An 18469-nucleotide genomic window follows, 5' to 3' on the forward strand; every position below is an offset into this window, starting at 1 on the left:
TCCTTGTGTTTGGAAGGGTGACATTTAGCTCCACTTTGGACTGGCTGTGTTGGAACTGATCTGAAATTTTGTAAATATAAGAATCTAGGTTTTTATTTTGTGTATATTTTTTGTATACCTGCTATATACTATAAAATTCATAAATTATCATATGGAATAGTAAAATGCAATAAAGGTAAATAATATACTAATGTAAATAATGTCCAAGATACAAAATTTAAATATTATATAATGATAAAAATAATTTTAAAGAGTTGATTATGTAATTATGTTTAAGTAATGATAATATAGCACATACTTTGTGTCACTGTCTGTTTGGACACATATTAATGCTCTTAGTGCATTTATGTCTAGAACGATTTTAATAAAATAAATATATTTATAATATATATAACATACAGATAATATATATACACTATATATTTTACATTAATATTACTGTGTAATATATATGGTATATCATATGTATATATTACATATATTATATTGGTTTTATATATAAGTAAAGCCATATCTGGTGTTACTATCTGTTGCGAGCAATCATAATGCTGTATATTTAGTGCATTTATGAGAGGCAAGCTGGAAACTGCTTTGCTCTTGTTTAATAAAATGCAATATTGCAGAATCTGGAGCATGCAAGACTTTATTGATCGCACCCAGACCTATAGTACTGGTGGATATCATGTGCTGTGGATCCGGGCTTGTGAACTGTCTCCTTGAATTCAACCAAACTCACGGTGCTGGATTGGCTCTAAACACAAACGAAGGCCAGCCACCCCCAGCGCCTCTGATCACAGGGTCACAGAATGGCTGGGCTTGAAAGGGTCCATAGGAATTGTCTTGTTCCAGCCGTGCTGCCGAGGCCAGGGACACCTTCCACTATCCCAGGTTGCTCCCAGCCCCATCCAGCCTGGCCTGGAACACTGCCAGGGCTGGGGCGGCCACAGCCGCTGTGGGCAGCGTGGGCCAGCGCCTCAGCAGCCTCAGAGGCCACAGTTCCTTCCACATGTGCAGCCTGAGCTGGCTTCTGTCAGTGGGAAGCCGCTGGCCCCGGTGCTGTCCCTGCAGGGCCCCTCTGCAGGTCTGTGCTGGGCCTGGTGCAGGGACTGCAGGCCGCAGGAAGGGCCCTGGAGAAGCCCTTGGAGAGCCCTGGGGCCAGGAGTGCCGCCATGAGGGCAGCGAGCGGGGCCGTGTGTGCGGGAGGGCACCGGGCAGGCTGAGGCCTCTGGAAGCTCTTGGGTTTTTTTCTTCTTCTTCCGTGCCCACGCAGTGCCCACCCAGTGTGTGCGTCCCTCTCAGGAAGCCCACTTGGTGCCCACCCAGGGACACCAATTCTCAGGTTTGTTTCTCTTTGTTCACCCAAGATTCAAGGTGGTGGTTTGAGAGTCTTTTGCCCTTGAAGGCCCTGAGCCAGATGTGAGAATGAAACCGAGTCTTCAAGGTCTTGTTTTTTTCTTGGTTTCTCGCATTGTTTATTAATTCTTATCTTACAATGTTGTCTGTGCCTGGCCAAGATGTTCTGCTGATCGGACACAGGACGACTCCCCTCCCGATGGGAGGTTGCTGTCCTCTGTCCTCTATAATACAGATAATTACATGTATATTATTTACAGTTATGCGCTAATACCTATCACCTATACTAACAGGGTCATCTCTACTCTGACCCAATACCCTTAAACTACTTTGTGCCACTGTCACAGCAGGAGTCTTGTTCTCCATTCACCACCATACTAAGAACCCTAAAACTACAAAATTTTCCACCCTGTGATACACTACACTACTGTCTTCACACCTTTGTGACTTGTAATTCTTCTCTCAGTGTTAGAAGCTTTTTTCCACGGACTGAAATCAAAGCCTGTGTCTCCCTGGGCTCTGTGCCAGGCAACCCCCCTGGACTGGCTCCACACACCCCTGGCCAGGATTCAAACCCTCTTGTTCGGGTCCCAGTCCTCTCTACCGAGGTCTGTGACCTTCCAAGGCATCCAGAGGAATGCCCTGGACTCCAACAGAAGCGACCATGCATGCAATTTCTTATTCATCCAACAGTCCAGGCATCAAATCCATCTCGCTCCAATTTAGAGAGGATGTTGTGGGGATCATATCAAAGGCTTTACAAAAGTCCAGATAAATAACACCTGTAGCCCTTTCCTTTCCCTTCATGTACTCGCTCTGTCATAGAAGACCACTGGGTAGGTCAGGCAGGACTCACCTTTGGCTGTCCTGAATCACCTCCCTGTTCTCTATGTGCCTTAGCATAGCTTCAAGGAGGATGTTTTCCATGATCTTCCCAGGCACAGACGTGGGGCTGGGTGTCAGTCATTTCCAAAGTGTTCCTTTCTATCCTTTTTTAAGATGGGTGTAGTGGGTTCACCTTGGCTGAATGCCAGGTTGCTCACTAAAACATTCTATCACTCCCCTTCCTAGTGGGACAGGGGAGAGAAAATAAGATGGAAAACAAGTAGTAAGCTGAGATAAAGCTGTTGACTAAAGTGAGAAAGCAGAGAGTTTGTGCATGCAAAAGTAAAGGAGAAAAAACATTTAGTCTCGACTTCTCATAGACAAGTGATGTACAGCCATTTCCTGGGAAGCAAGCTCTCTGTGTATAGTCTTCTCATTCCCTCTGAGATTTTGGGCCTATTGTACTACACATCTTAATAGAGTTATACTTCCTAAGGAGAGCTCTGTTCAGCTTAGAAACCCAGCCGTGAGTGGCCTCTAGCTGGAGCCAGAGGTTTATGTATTCCACTCTAGTCCTGGAGACGCATAACAAGTGAATGTCAGCAGACGTGCTTGCCCTTTCCAGAACATGAATCTTCCCTTGTCTCTAGCTGGTTACCAGTCTTGTTAAAGCACCCTGAGCAGGGCAAGAGGGAAACAACCATTTCCAATTGTTTGGCTAGCCCAAATCGCACTAACTGATGAATAAAGGATGGGAATTGCCCACAAAGCACTTGCTGACTTTCTCTACTGCCCTCTAGCAGCACAAGCAAAGCCAATAATCAGACTGCAAGTTAGGTCACTGCAAAGAAAAAGGGTTAATGTCTCACTCTGAGCAAGCAAGGGTTAGATAAAAACATGCCTGTGTGGAGTGTGGAATGCTGCGACAGCTCCCAGAGCAGTGGTGGCAAAGGCCTGAGCACAGGGAAGAGAGCTGGGGAAGGGTCTGGAGATCAAGTCTGATAATGAGGAGCTGGAGGCACCGAGATTGGAGAATCTCAGAATCAGGGGGGACTTTATCAATCTCTGCAACTCCCCGACAGGAGGGAGGAGCAGCCAGGTGGGGGTCAGGCTCTGCTCCCAGGAAACAAGGGACGGGACAAGAGGAAATGGCCTCAAGTTGTGCCAGGAGAGGCTTAGATTGGGTATTAGGGAGGAATTTCTCCTCTGAAAGGGTTGTGAAGGGTTGTCAAGGCTGCCCATGGAATTAGCGGTAATGTCATATGAAGGTACTTAAGGAAGGCATGGATGTGGCACTTGGAAGCATGATTTTGAGGTGGACTTGTCAGTGGCATGTTTGTGATTGGACTCTCTACAGTCTTAGAGATCTTTCCCAACCTAAACAATTCCATACTACTGTGATGGGGAGCCGGTTTTAACTCAAAGAGTATTTTGCAAGGTCATTTCACAGTCATTAATAGCAACTTCACTCTAGTGCTCAACCTGCTTTTCCCTGGGCTCTCCTCATCTTCACTTCTACCTTCAGCCTTGGGACAGGAGAATTGGCTTTGGTGGTGTCAGTGGAAATGGAAAAGCCTCTTGCTAGGGGGTTGTAGGTTGGTTTATTTCTGCCAAGGTTGGAGCTGTCTCCAGAAAAGACTGTGATACCTCTAGTCCCTGTTGACATTCTCTGACCTCTCTGAGGTGAGTTACAGGCTGCAAAAGATGTTGGTCAAGCTGAAGGCTGACCACAGGAAGCACTGATCTAAAACCCAGCTGAAGCAAGCAATAGATAAATTCACATCCATCCCAGCCTGTGTTTGCCAAGCAGATGAAAGTGACATGAACACAAAACATGTAGGAAATGGTGGGAAAGTCGCTAATTTCCAAACAACGTGCTTCTAGAATCGGGCATGTAACAATGAATGGAAGAAGCTGGTGTGCCAATGTCATAACCTTGTGTTGTTTCAATGTCATTTATCATAAAATAGAGTTATTACACTATTATTATTATGTGATTTACATATATTTAAGAGTATTGCAGTATTTTTTCAGTGTTTTTTACATTCAGGCAAGGCTTTGCCCAGCTGCCTATGGGAGCAGACAACGATAGAAAGAGCCCATGCATGAAGGAGACTTGATTTGCTGAAGTCCCTTTGGTTCCCCCCCTGCCATAATCCCGCAGTCTTCTGCATAACACTGCAGCATCCTGATGGCAGGATGAATTTGGGACAGGACACAGCCGAGCTGCTGGCAGCTGTGAGCTGACTCAAGCCATACACATGAGTCTTCCACGTTGGTAGTACTGGTGCTGGCAGCTGAGCCGCTGGCAACATGTCAGCTGCAGAACCCTTTTAGGGTCAAGCTGGGGCAAGAGAGGGGGGTCAGCAGCTCTCCCAGCTCCTGAGCACAAGATGAGAAAAGAGAAATGCTGTTACCCATCTATCCCTTGAAGTGACACATACTAACAGAGGAAAGAGAGGAGCAAAGGCACACTTTTGGGCTCGATCTACACAGCACCAGGAGGGGACCATTCAAATCCAGGTCTCCAGCATTGAAAATGCCATAGCTTTTCCTGGTGCTAAAATCTGCAAACAAAACATAACACAAACCCCTAACCCACACAGTAGTGTTTGAATTTTCTGTGACTGGTGGCTGAGAGTAGCTGCTGTGCAGTGCTGATGGTCTCTTCTCTGCACACTCCTTGTCTTTGCTCATCTCTGGGCTCCACAAAGCCAGGTGAGGGTTTCTTCCTGCTCTTGCCTGTGCTGAGACCAAACTTAAGCTGCTCTAAAAAGGAAAAGTGTGATGTTTAGCAGCATTTTCTGGTTTAGAGCTAAGGGACAAAAACAGCTAAATGGCACTCGCCCTAACAGAAACGTTAAATATTTTAGCAAAAGAAAGATTTTTGGTTTTGAGAATTATGTCTTGCAAAGAGAACTCCTTTCATGGCATAACCCTTGCTTAATTACAACTTGCTCTGATTTTTTCTCCCTTCTCCCCCCTTCTGTGCCATGATGCCAACACAGCTGCTAGATGGGATGGAAATTGCTTTGTAACATCAGTGTTCCTGGTGAAATGCTTCCTCCAGGGTGGAAGGACGTTTGCACTACTGCAGTGGTCCAGAGCATCAGCACCTGAGTTTAGCATTCTGCTTGGACTGTGGCCTTTGTAAAAAATCTCACTCCTGAGCACTTGAGGTGCATCCTCAGACAGCCTGAGCCAGTGGCTCAAGAGTAGCTGCCTAGCTCTGCCAGCTGGCAATTTTCTCCTCTGAGCTTACATGTTTCTCCACGTCTCAGAGGCATGAGTGTTTCTAGACACACTCCAAAAGCAGCTGTGAGCTGGACACAGAGCCTGCTACAGTATTCACCACTGAGGAAACACTGAGTGCAAGGCTGTAAGGCACTTAACTTTCAGTCAGACAGACATTAGGTTTATGAAATCTGGGCTGTGAAAACACTGGTGGTTTTCTAACAAAATGCAATGTTCATTGCCCAAGACTCCACCCTCTAAATCAGGATCTCTGCAGACCCAATCCCAGCTTTCCTGTTGCCTCCACAAGCAGCAGTTCAGTTTTGGCTGAACAAATGCAGTACTTTTCTCCAGAGTGGTGAGATGGCAGCTCCCCTCCTCCTTTCCTGAATTCCCACTGCCAGACAGGTTTTCAGCCCCTTCCTTCGGCCAAAGCATCCACGTGTATTTGTGTTTTGTGACTTTGAAGAAAATGTAAAAGGACATATTTTATTAACAACCAACAGATACTTCAAAGCAAAAATGTAGTTGAGAAATTAATCATTCTGCATTTCCAAAGTGAGATTTATTATGACTCCTAAAATAAGTTTAAAATTAGCATGGATCACTCTTTTAAAATAAAGTCAGAACTTCAATGGAAGCTATGTGTGCTGGTAAAATTAAATGCAAGGACATCTAATTTTCTTCATTTAAGATAATATTAAAGTAATGTGTTGTCCCTTATCATCTCAATGGCTTAGTGGCTTAGGGAAAGTGTTTCCCTTTAGCAGAAAAGGTTTTGTTTGATAATACTTTTCCAGATTATTGAAAAGTTGGTGGAGTTTTGGTTTTGGTTGTTTGTTTGTTTGTTTGTTTTGTGGGGAGTTTTTTGGGTTTGTTTTTTTTTTTTTCTTTTTGTGTGTGTGTGTGTTTGTGTTTTGTTTTGGTTTTTTTGTGGGGTTTTTTTGGTTTTTTGTTTTTTTGTGTTTTGTCTTTTGTTTTTTGTTTTTTGTGTTTTGTTTTTTGTGTTTTGTTTTGTTTTGTTTTTGTGTATGTGGAGGGATTGCCTAAAAAGCTAAATTAACTTCCTCTGAGAAAATGCCCACTTTCTGTGTTTACCAGGGCAAAGAATGCCATTGTCTGGAGAATATGGCTCTGATAGGGATTTGAATTCAGGGACAGGGCATTGACATTTGCTGAGCTAGATAGTAAGTGGGACAGGGTTTCACCTGAGGTGTTATATTCCCGGATTCTTGGTGGATTTTTTTTCCCATAGTTCTTCCAAGTACACAATTTGCCAAAAAATTGGCAGGAAAATGTGGCCAGCTCCAGGTGCAGCTTCAAGAGTGTATCTTTAAATAACCATCACTGCCAGTTGGCACTTTGGGAGCTGGTTCCCAGAAGCTCCTTGGGAAGGGGGTGAGATACACCCTGCTTGCTCCTGTGATCAGACAATCAAGGATGCTGCTTTCCCAGCTGTGGCTACACATTCTGCATTTGCCTCAGACCCCATCATCTCGTTCTAAGTTATTCTCACTGTGTTATACCTTTGTTTCCACTGATGAGTACATTCTGTGTTTTCCTCATACTGTATGGAACCAAAAATCTCGCCAGGCAGAACAGCTTTGCCTTTTTCTGAATTATTTGTACGCAAGATATGCTTCGCCCCAAGGGCTGGAAAGACTCAGCTTCCCCTAATTAACATTTGTCTTATGCACTAAAGTGTCTTGAAATACTTTTATTTTCTGTCTGCCTTGGCTTTCATTTCAAAAGCACAAAATCTCTAACTACAAATAAATGACAGCTTTGCACTGCAGGGATAAACTGCCTGGATAATAAATGCTGCAGCGATATGAAAGGGAAATTCAAACATCAACATGAAGCCCTTAGACACTTTTTAAAAGAGTTTCCTGTTTTGCCGATGCTTTAGGGCCGGGCGGTGAGTTCATGCAGAGCTTGCTCAGAGCTCACTGAAACGAGCAGGCCAACTTGCGGTGGGGACAGCACGTATGCCAGTGGCACCTCACTGCTGCAGACAGCCAGCTGAGTTTATGGCAGAAACCCACCCCAAAACAGGCTCCTCGCTTCGAATCTCTGGCTAAAATTGGGCAAGAGCTTCAGTCACCTCAGCTTCCAGAAGATGGGGCTGTCCTTCCTCTCAATATCACCGTGCCTAGTGAGATACTCACCTCTCTCATTCTCACTCGTCTTGCCCAGCAAAAAAACTTAGAAACACATTATTGTTTGGGTTGGAAAATACCTCTGAGATCGAGTCCAACTTATACCGCAGCACTGTTAAGGCCACCACTAAACCATGTCCCAAAATGCCACACCCATACCCCATACCCACACCCTGAACACCTCCAGGGATAGTGACTCAATCACTGCCCTGGACAGCATATTTCAATGCCTGACTACCCTTTCAGTGAAGAAATGTCACCTAATACCCAATCTAAACCTCCTGTTACACAACTTGAGGCCATTGCCTCTGTTACTTGTTACTTGGGAGAAGACACTCACCTCACCTGGCCCCACCTTCCTGTCAGGGAGCTGTGGAGAGTGACAAGGTCCCCCTTGAGCTCCTTTTCTTCAGGCTGAAGCCCCCCAACTCCCTCAGCTGTTCCTCATCAGACTTGTTCTCCAGACCCTTCCCCAGTTCCATTGCCCCTCCCTGGGCATGCTTAATGTCTTTCTTGAAGTGAGAGGTTCAAAACTGAGCACAAGACTTGAGGGCTACTTGGGTACAGAGATTGTTTGCATGTGATTGTCCTTCCCTAGCCCAAATACCACTGAGTCATGTTTGCATGTGTTGCTGCTCTGGAGCTGGGCTGTGCAAAGATGGTGGTGTCAGCCCAAAGAGAGATTAAATGATTGTGGAGGAATTTCTTTATCACCATCCTGTGTAAATAGAGATTAGAGGCAGAACATTTTCCTTACAGCTGTGCTTCTGCAAACAGGAGGGAATACAGGCCCAGGCGGTATTATAGAGCCAGCTTCAAGTGTGTTGTTGCAAATCCAAGAGGACATGGACTCATCATACTATCCAGATAAAGTGAGAATGGCAGTGCCACTCTGCCTGTAGTGCATTCCTCCGTTGGCAGTGCCTTGGGGAACAGCAAAGCACTGAGTTCACTTGGCCAGGTGTGTGTTAGTCTCAGCTGAGCCTCAGTGACCTGCTCCTTGAAGGGAGGTCACTGGTGTTCATCCTCCAGGGAAAGGTCTCTGTAGGCAGGGAAATTGCAGGATCCCTGAGGAGGTCCCTGTAACACTTCTATCCCTGGCAGTGTTTCAGGCCAGGCTGGATGGGGCTCTAAGCCTCCTGGTCTAATGGAAGATGTCCCTGCTCATGGCAGGGAGGTTAAACAAAATGGTCTTGAAGGTCCCTTCCAACCCAAAACATTCTATGATTTTATGACATACAGATGAGAGCAAGCAGGAGCTCGAGTTGGAAAGTCAGTGTTTGATGTGTTAGTTGTGATTCCTTTCTCAGATAAAGTGCTTTCCTTTTGGGCGGGTGGCTAATTCTGTGCACCAAGCATTCAATTCTGATCAGAAGAGGTGAGCTGCGTGTAATATAGGAGAGTATATAATGTAGCTTTCCGTGTTTCAGTGGCTGCCTCCTTCCTTGCAAGCTGGCCTTGGAAGGAAGAACAGAGTAAAAATAAAGTAGTATTCATCACTGGTAATGAAAAGTACTCCTACCCCAAAAGAGAGAAGAGTAACATTTTTCAGAGTTTGAGGTGAGGGCATTCACTGGAGCAGGTCCTGCTGTGTGCTTGGATGGCACCCAGCCCACATCTCATTGCTGTTTACTCTGTAAATATTGATTTCCCAAAGGGAACAACTGCTGTACAGTACAGCCAGAGTTAAACAACAGCTCTGAACAAAAAAAAAAAAAGCCAACCACACACATGCCTCACTCCTGCAGCATTCCTGAGACAAGGCTGTATTTTTATCATCTGCAAACCCAGCTACATCTGCTGTGCTGAGCTATAACTGGAATCCCGACTCCCTCATTATGACCTCTGTCAGAGAAGCAAGCCAGCTTCTCTGGGGTATAATTTAAATTCTACCCGGTTCCATGGCTTTCCCAAGAAAAAGATAACACCCTGGTGCATGAAATCAGATGAGAGACTAGCAGGGCTCAGCTGTTGCAAGAGGACGTGCTGTATGCACAACTTTATCTTTCCTAAAACTTTTTCCAGGCCACAGGTGTCTATTGCGGCTCTGGATCAACCTCATTGAAAACCATCTCCCACGTTTTAGCCTCCTCCTACACACAGCAACTTTGAAGTATGGAGATTTCTCCCTCCACCTGCCTCCAGCGGCTGTGGGTTTGCTGCTCTCTTGGGTGCTGAGGAAACGCTGCCCCTTTGCAGCACTGCAGCCACGCAGGCAAAGTGGGATCTCTTGCAGCGCTCCCAGCTGCCTGCAGGCCTGTCTGAAATGCCTGGATCTCTCCTTCGCATCTGCTGGAGCTCTTGTGTTGCAAAGCTGTTCCCAGAACACCTCACAGGCCAGGCTGGATGTCCCGGCTGCCACAGCTATCTGAGGTTTTGCTCAACTGGTCTGAAAAGCTTCAAAACTCCCAAGAGGAGGGCAAGGCTCCAAGTTGGATGTAAGCCCAAGTCCTCAGCATGCTGAATGAGGGATGCCTCACTCCACATGGGAAAACTCAGCAACTCTCCAAGGGTCCCTTCTTATCGGCCATCACAGGAGGTTGTTCTCCTGCCAAGGTATCCTAAAATCAATTATGAAGATAATATACTACTTTGGTGGCATTTCTTTTTAGGAAGATCATTTCTGCACCCTCTGACTTCAAAGAAGAATTCCTGAAAACAGGGAAATAATGCCAACACCATCTTTGCTTTGCTCTGATGAGGACTCCTAGGAGTTTTGTTACATCTGTTAGCAGGATTCAATTAAGCTGCCAGAAATGATAAGCATTTGGAGGGACATCAGCCATCACTCCTCACTACCAGACAAAATCTTTGTCATGTCAGCGGTCATAAATCATTGTGATTGTACTTGGGAAGTGTTAGACATTGTAACTCATCGCCAGCACCTATTCAGCTTCCCTCAGGGCACTGTTTTACCTGGTCTACCAAGGTAAATGCTTTGTTTTGTTGGTACACAAGACAGGAGTATTTGGCTGGTGTAGAAATTGTCTGTTTGCATTGAAAAATATATTTTAAAAAGAGGCTTAAAAAAGGTTCCTTCTAAAACCAAGAGGTTTTAGAGGTAGGTTGGTAGAAAATCAAACTTTCTATCCCTAGAGAAAAGTCAGGCTTTTTAAAAACTTGGTTTGATAGCAAATCAGGGCAATAAAAAGGGAAACTATTCCTATTTTTTCACAGGACAGTATTTGTTGCAAAGTTCTGGGACATTTAAGCCTTCCATCCCTGCTCTGTTTTCAGCATACAGATCACTGTGATGCTGGTCCCAAGGGGCTTTGGCTCCTGTTTTTCACCCAGGATTAGGCAATCTCATTCATAATGCACCGGGACAGCATCATTAATGACGGTAGAAAAACATAGACCAAAGGGGCATCTCTCTGCACCCAGAGTGCCAGAAGATTTAAGAGCAGAGGCAATAGTGGATGAACAGAGAGAAAAACACAAGAATACAGGAGAGTTCACTCCCCGGGAGGGTACAGCCTTAAAGCCTTGGGTGCCAGTCCCAGCTTCAATGTCTGCAACCATCACCAGGCAGGACTTCAGGAGAGTGATGAGGTATTAATGGGAAGAGTACAAGGCAGCACAGGAGGAAATGTGAAGGTGGTGGGATTGAAAGTGGAGCAAGATGGTTATGATTGACCAAATCCATGCTTGGCCAGGACAGCATCTACCAGGCCATGGAGAGGAAGCTGTGGAGAGGCAGATGACAGCTGCAGAGAGTTAAGTTGGGTGGGTAAATTGGTGGGGTGGGAAACAAAATCTCTCCATGCCACTTTTGAGAATTTGTGCTTATGATGAGGACAACATAGCCTCAGGTGTTGGCTTTGCTGCATGGATGGACTGGCAAACAGATGCTAAGAGGAGGGGAGACTGTGGCTTGGGCCAAGATGGGAAGCCTCACCAAGAGCTCTCTGGTGTGGCAAGCCTCAGGTTTCCTCAGCATCCTCCTGGTGGGACTTGTCCACCACCTCTTGAATTTCCCACGTTGCCAGGCACTTCTCAAACTTCTGTCAGGAGAAGCCAAGCTGTGACCCACTCACAGGTGCTTTTTTTTCCCCCCTTAGTCTCCTAAGGGGCTGGTTGCAAATTGCTTCCTGAAATCAGGCTCCTTCCTTGCACACTGGCAGGCCAAAACAGACCCCTGAGCTGATGGAGGCTCTGGAAAATGTTGTTTCACGCTTGGCTCTTTCAGCGCCCTGCACCAGGCACAGGAGGCCGTTCGGTCCTTGTGCTTCATTTCAACACCACCAATATTGACCTTTTCTTTCCTTAATGAGAAGGGATTCAGGGAGGCAGGAGGGACAGGAAAGGAGGTTTGTTTTTTGCTCCTGCTTTGTGAGCCAAACAGAGGAAAGAGACTCAGGGTTCACTTGGGGGACTTTTCACCTTGACGTTGTTGGAAAATAGAAGTCCTGGGCAGGAGGGTTTTACTGCTTTCTGCACTCTAGGAAGGGGTTTTGCCACAAGGCAGAGGAGAGGCCATGTTGAAAATCAGCTTATTGTGGTTTTTTCCTCCTCAGTCGGCAGATCAAATAATGGGTGCTCAGCAATGGCAAGTTCAGAGTCCACTGCTCAGAGATCATGGTGAAAAGAACTTGCACCCTATGAACCAAAATTCTGCTCCTACCTACACTGCCCATGTCCAAAGGTTTCAGCTGGGTCTTTAGGAAGGGGATGTTTTTGCAAATTTTTGTTTCTGGGGTCAGGAAATTACAGTAGAGGCTTTAATTTTTAGGGTTGTTTCTGCTGCTGCATGTCGGGGGGGAAAAGGCCGTGTCATGTCCTGAAAGCACAAAATCTCAATAAAAGAGACAATTTCTCTTACTTAAAAAGAAAGAAATACAAATCTCATTATTTTGGGAACCTTAATTTACATTTTATGAAGTCTGAGATTAACAGCACTGCACATGCATGAGACTTGAGCAGTAAGTCATTTCCCTGGCTTCATTTCATACCGAAATAGTAACAAGACCTAAAAAAATTAAATAACTCTTTGGCCTCCTGCTCATGTAAATTCAGTCTAAAGTGGAATTCTCAGTGAGGATTTCTAAAGGAATTCCCAGTGAGGCAGGTAGGAACGCCAAAGCACACATCCAGCCTTGAGCCAGTGATTTCCAACCTGTCTCACCAGTTGTGTGTGCCACAGGCAGTGCAGAATCAGGCTCCCAGCAGGTTCTGGCCTCTGCCCCATGGCAGCCAGTGGCTCTGGTGCCATCCTTCCATCCTGCTCCTAATGGAAGTGATGACTCAGGATTAATTAAGGAGCACACCTTCCTCAGTGTGTGAGCAAGCTCCGTGTCATCTTTGCTTTTACTATGGCTGGTGATGCATCAGTCTCCAGGCTCAACCAATAATATCAATTCTCTTATTTTGTAAACAGAACATTAAAAATAATTTACTTGGAAATCACCAACATATTAACAACCTCCTGCTGTAACTTTGATGACTTACTCAGCCTGATCTAACTCAGCTGTTCCAAAGTTCTCTTTTGTATAATTTGACATTTTCCTACAGGTTCTCCACAAGGAGGATGGAGAGGAGATGGGTTTTCAGATGGACCTGAGGTTTGTTTTGAAACTGTGCACTCGATGGGGTGTAAAGATTGTGCAGATCATGTTAGGATAACCTGCTGCAGACCTGTCTGGAAGGAGAAGTAGAAAGGGCTGATAAGGAAATCGGAGAGACATTTTTGCAGAGCTGAAGGCCTGCTTTTGAAAAGCACTGAATTCAGTTGCACACTCACAAAAAGAAATCTCCAAGTTAAACACTTTTAATATCTAAGTCAATTCCAGCCTGCTTTCTGCATGAAAGAATGTATAAGCTTTTGTATCAGAAAAAAAGCAGGATAAAAATTGAAATGTGGATCTGTATTTCTCATGGCCTTCAAATTCTTTGTTTCTCTTCCAAGCTGATTTGCTTTGTTACTGTAAATTCATTCAAACTAAGAGGGTCAGCACTTCAGGAAGAACAGATAGACAAGCCAAAAATGCCCAGACCAATGCCATCCATTTTCAGCATTAATTCAGAGCAGCTTGCAGGTTGGGCTTGGGTGAATAAATCCTGGTTGAAGTTAAAAGCAGCTAATTCACACTATGAGCCCAGTGTGCCTTTCACCATGCTCCCCTCTGCACCACAAAAAGCTGTAATGTTCAGGAAAATATGCCCTCTCCCTTTCTCATGGCTGAGTTCCTATCTAAGATCAAGTTGTAAAGGTACTTTTTCACCATGCAGAGTATGTCTCTTTGCAGGGAAGGGAGAGAGGAGGCTGAGGAACAGCCCAGACACATGAACAAAGGGAACAATAGGAACTATTCTGCAGGCAGAGGCTGCTGCATTCTTGAACACATTCACATGGATAAAGGAGATCAAATAAGAGCTTCCAAAGCTGCACGACGATAAGAGAAAAATATTACAGTGCTGTTCTGCAGGCTGGACTGTGCAGTGATTATACAGCAGTTTGTCCAATACAGCTCCCCAGGGCCAAAATGCAATCAGTAACCCTTCCCTTAGAATCCTGGCTTCTCTGCAGAGCCACAAGAGCATCTGATAATTCCCTGGCAGACCCAGCCATGGCCGGCCTTGTGCAAAGACAGAGTAAGTTGAATGTCCGGTTTGTGTGCTTTTCACACACAGCGGGGCTGGGCTGGAGGCACAGCACAGGGAGGGATGTCCACATCCCTCCTCTGACACTCATCCACCCTTTGGACTTGGGCAACACATCCAGGTCTCAGGAGTGGCAGCTGCAGGAGTCATAGAGGGAGAACCAGGACTTTGTGCTGGACATCTGCACCCAGGGGAGGTATATCCCAGAAGAAAGGGGTGGGTATGGGAGAGAGGTGGAGCAGATGGAGCTGGGCTGGTGGTGGCAGCAGCTGTTTGATAGAAGAGCCCAAGGTGGGATGTAAGTAGGTGTACTACAGGTGGAGAGAGGGATGGGGACTCCTCTTCTATGGTTCAAAAGAAGGGGCAAATTCATCCCTTCTTGGCTGACTAAAGCTTCAGAGGCAATGCCAGGGTAGTACATTACTAGCAGCTCAAGAAAGCTGGAGCTGGGATTTTGAAGAGGAACACACAAATATTATCCAGAGCTTCTTCTAGACAGCTCTGGTTGATGTGGAGCACAAAGAGCAAGCAAACGAGCAGTTTGTGTTGCAGCTCCATTAGGGCTTCGTGCCTGTGCTCTGGGGCTGGCATGCTGCCCCTGGGCTGGGCCGGGAATGGAGAGGTGCGTCTCCCACATCCCCTGTTTCTCTGCCAGGGCGTTTCCAAGCAGCTGCAAATTGCACCACTTCTGACGCAGGACTTCTCGTAACTGCAGCGCCTGCCCCGCTCTATCTCACTGACTCTGAACTCCAGTGTTTATACCAAGCCCCAGAAATGTGGCAGTGCTGTGAGAGGCTTGAAAGATGGATGATGTTAAACATCTCTAAAAGGAGTTGTGGACATGGAGATGATTTCTGAGCACATCCAAAGGAGCCGCTTCACCTCCGCTTCCCGCCAGCAGAATCACTCAGGGCATCTGTGTTATAAACAGATGGATGGTAGCCCAATAAAAACAACAGCAGCTTTTATATACAGCCTCCAGTTCAAGCCCTTCCAGGAGAGACTGTTTCAAATAGCAAAGAAATACACATCAAAGCTGACCCCCAGCATCTCCCAGGTTTGTTGGGGAGCCACAGCATCTTTGTGGTGGGTGCATCACAAGCAGTCGTTCCCCAAGTGGGAATCCTTCCAGGAGAAAACTGGGGAGAGCAGACCCATTTGGGGCTATCAAGAATGTGCATGTTCAGCTCTGCTTTTGCACCTGCTGAACTCAGGTAGGTGATACGACATTCCTGGAGCATCTTCCCTAAGGGAGTGTGTCACGTGTCATGTGGGGCTGTGCTCAGCTCTGGAAGCAATGGGTACCAAGAGCTCATGGGGAGAGTATGAGCCAAAAAAAAACCCAACATCATGTGAGTCCCTTTAATCCAGACTGGATGGTGTGCTAATAGGATGGTCAGCAGCTCTGATTGCAAAGAGAGTCACTTGGAAAGAAATGGAGAAAGCTGAGCACCCTGTGCCAGAAAAGGTCCTTTGCATCCCAGGGAGGAGCTGGTTGTCTGGAGGGTCAGGTTGTCAGCTTCTGTTTTCCATGACAAGGTCATTAAGGATAAGGCAAAGGTGAATGGATACTCAGCTGCTTCCATCCTCCGCAGTCATCCTCTGCAGTGACACCAAGTCAGAGGAAAATCTGGGCTTGGTTACATCACCAGTACACAGTGCAGGACCTCCCAGGCAGCCCTTCCTGGGGCCAACCCCCTTGTACCCAGGACTGGTTCTCTGGGTTGCCACAGCTTTGTAGTGGCCCATGTGCTCTCTTGGCTGACGAGCAAGGCCAAAGCCAAGAGCCCATGCATTTATCATTAAATCAGCCTAATTCCTTTTTCAGGATCTCTCCTGAAAAAGGGAGGGAGAATGCAATCTTGTTCCAGCCTAAAGAGGGCTGGTGGCAGCCTGTGCTGGGACAGGATGGATGGCTGGAGGCAGACAGGTCACGTGAGCTCAAGAAAAAATCCCTCGTGAGTTATGCCATGAGTGTCAGTTGTCCCTGGGCCAGGAGCAGCCCTGGCAGAGCCAGCACAGGAGATAACAGGACACAAGAGTCCATTGCCTGTGCTGAAATTCTAGAAAATTACCTTTCCACACTATTAGCATCTGGTGGGGTACCCATAATACCTACAGCTTCCTTGAGCCAAAAAAGGCCTCACTGGCAAAGGTCTTTTGTCCTGGGGTAGCTCCTTCTACACAGGATCTTTGCTCCTGTAAAAAGCACAGTGTAAAATGTTGTCTGATGAACTGGTGTTATGGTTTCAGTGAAAGCTTTGAGTGTTCTTGATTCAGTGTAAATAAATAATGTAAAAAGAATAATACAGAGCTAATAAAGCTATTATCTGAGAATATTACAGCCTAATCTCCAGCTCAATGAAGATAATGAGTGTTGAATCACGCCTGGAGCATCCTAAGTAAGCGGCGGTGGTTTTGATAAAGGATAGGAGTGGATTTTTGGTCTCAGCCTGTTGCTTGCCTGTACATTTCTGGAGTGATCTTTGTGGGCCCCTAAGCTATGGGTCCACATTCCTTCTGGTGGCAGAGCTGCCTCAACCTCCCCTCGCCTTCATCCCGGGCTGGCCCAGGGAGCTGGCTGGCTTGGCCACAGCAGTGTGACCGAGCAAGTGGCACAGGGCCCAGGAGCAGGAGCAGGGTAGGGGTGCCACCCCCAAAGACAATGCTGTGTCGCAGCAGCCTCTGCTAGACCCGCAGGGTGGCTGTGTGTCACCAGACCCATAGAACTGATTCTTATGAGGAAGGGACTCTCCCTACATCGCAGGGCTGTGCGGGCTGCAGCTGCAGCTCGGGAAGGACACTGGCCTTGGCTGTTCAGTCACAGCGAAACACCTTTCCCTGAGGCTCCTGTGATGGTGAGCCCGCGGCCTGAGCAAATTCCTGCTTGTAAAATCCTTTATCCTCGCCGAAAGGCAGGCACAGTGCAAAGGGTTTGCAGGGGCCGGACTCAGTGGTGCTTTGGATCTCACATTGTCACTGGCAAGGAGCAGAACGGGGCAGGAATGGGCTGCTAAATGCACAGCTCTGCAGCGAGCAGCCGTCCCAAAATAAAACAAAACACCCCCGGATAAGTTGAGGATACACAAAGGAACTGACAGCCTCTGAATCTGGCTTCACATCAAGGAGTCATAACTTGAAAGCTTTATTTAGACTACTAAGAAAAACAGCTGCAGAAGAGTACTGTGATGTGCTTTAAAGGGAGATTTCTGCAAGGAGAGAAGTGCCGGACTCCTGCTGGAAGTGGAGCACCTTGCCCCTTCAAAATCCCCAGCATTGGACTGGAGAGCATTGCAGAAGGGCAGGATTTGAATTACCTGAAGAAAATAAAAATACTTGTGAAAAAACCAAAACAAAACCCCACAATAATTAAAAAAAATAATAAAAACCTACCTGGAGGAGAGCTTAGGGGGGTCGTGAGCAAGAGATAGGAGTCAGGGATTGGATGCAGTGCTTGGCAAGCTTTTGGGTTGCCTCTCCCCCACTTCAAGTCGAGTTTCCCGGTGCTGGGCGGCGGCGACGCTGGCGAGAGCAGCCCGTGCACATGGACCTGTGTAATGTTGGAGAAAAATATTTTCGACTGTCAAACAGAGCGAGCTTGTTACGGTACCCAGCAGGGCTCTATCGCCGAATCCCTTTCTGCACAGCCATTAAACAAAAACACACACACACACACACACACAAAAAAAAAAAAAAAAAAAAAAAAAAAGCGGGGAGGGGGAGATAACTCCAAGGCGAGATTCTTGTGAGCTCATAAATCTCCTCGACTGAGCTGGGTCCCAGGACTGATGAAATCACCGGGAAGCCCAGTGGCCTGGTTTCCGCAGCGCTGCCCGCCCCGCCTCCACTAGCGACGGTATCACTGGGAGAAAAATGGAGCCGAGCTTTTGGGAGAGGGGTGGCTTTTTCCGAGCAACAGGGAAGCTGTTACAGCCCAAGGCTTTCTTAGGATGAAATGATTTAAGCACCTCTCCGGCATCCTGCTGATCTTTTGGAGGCGGGGAGCTTGATAGCTGAGACTCCTCAGGATGATAATTGTGGTGTATTTGTAGAATCAAAGGTTTCCCCTTGGAGCGGGGCCAGCAAGCTTTGGAAGGAAGAATGGATCCAATACAAAGGGGTTTTTAAAAAGCCCATTAAGTCGCCTAGGGGCTGAGCTCAGATTCCCACCGCCTCGGCAGTCAGGGCTGAGGGAACAAGGTTTCGTTCTCATCGGCTTTGCTCAAGTGGGAAAGTTCTTCTTCCCCGTTCCTCCCTTTCCCAGGTCTCCACAGAGAGGGGGATCACCCTGAGGTCTG

General features: G+C 46.6%; 1 long non-coding RNA gene across 1 annotated transcript; it reads right to left on the reverse strand.

Moving 5' to 3' along the window:
- Positions 1-17300: 17300 nt before the first annotated feature.
- On the reverse strand, positions 17301-18211 carry LOC136363208 (uncharacterized). Its single transcript, XR_010743927.1, has 3 exons — positions 18140-18211; positions 17565-17721; positions 17301-17488 (listed from the first exon to the last, which is right to left on the reverse strand). It is a non-coding gene; the product is annotated as an uncharacterized lncRNA (long non-coding RNA).
- Positions 18212-18469: the final 258 nt, after the last annotated feature.

Source organism: Sylvia atricapilla, chromosome 6, assembly GCF_009819655.1.
Source record: "Sylvia atricapilla isolate bSylAtr1 chromosome 6, bSylAtr1.pri, whole genome shotgun sequence".
NCBI classification, from domain to species: Eukaryota; Metazoa; Chordata; class Aves; order Passeriformes; family Sylviidae; genus Sylvia; species Sylvia atricapilla.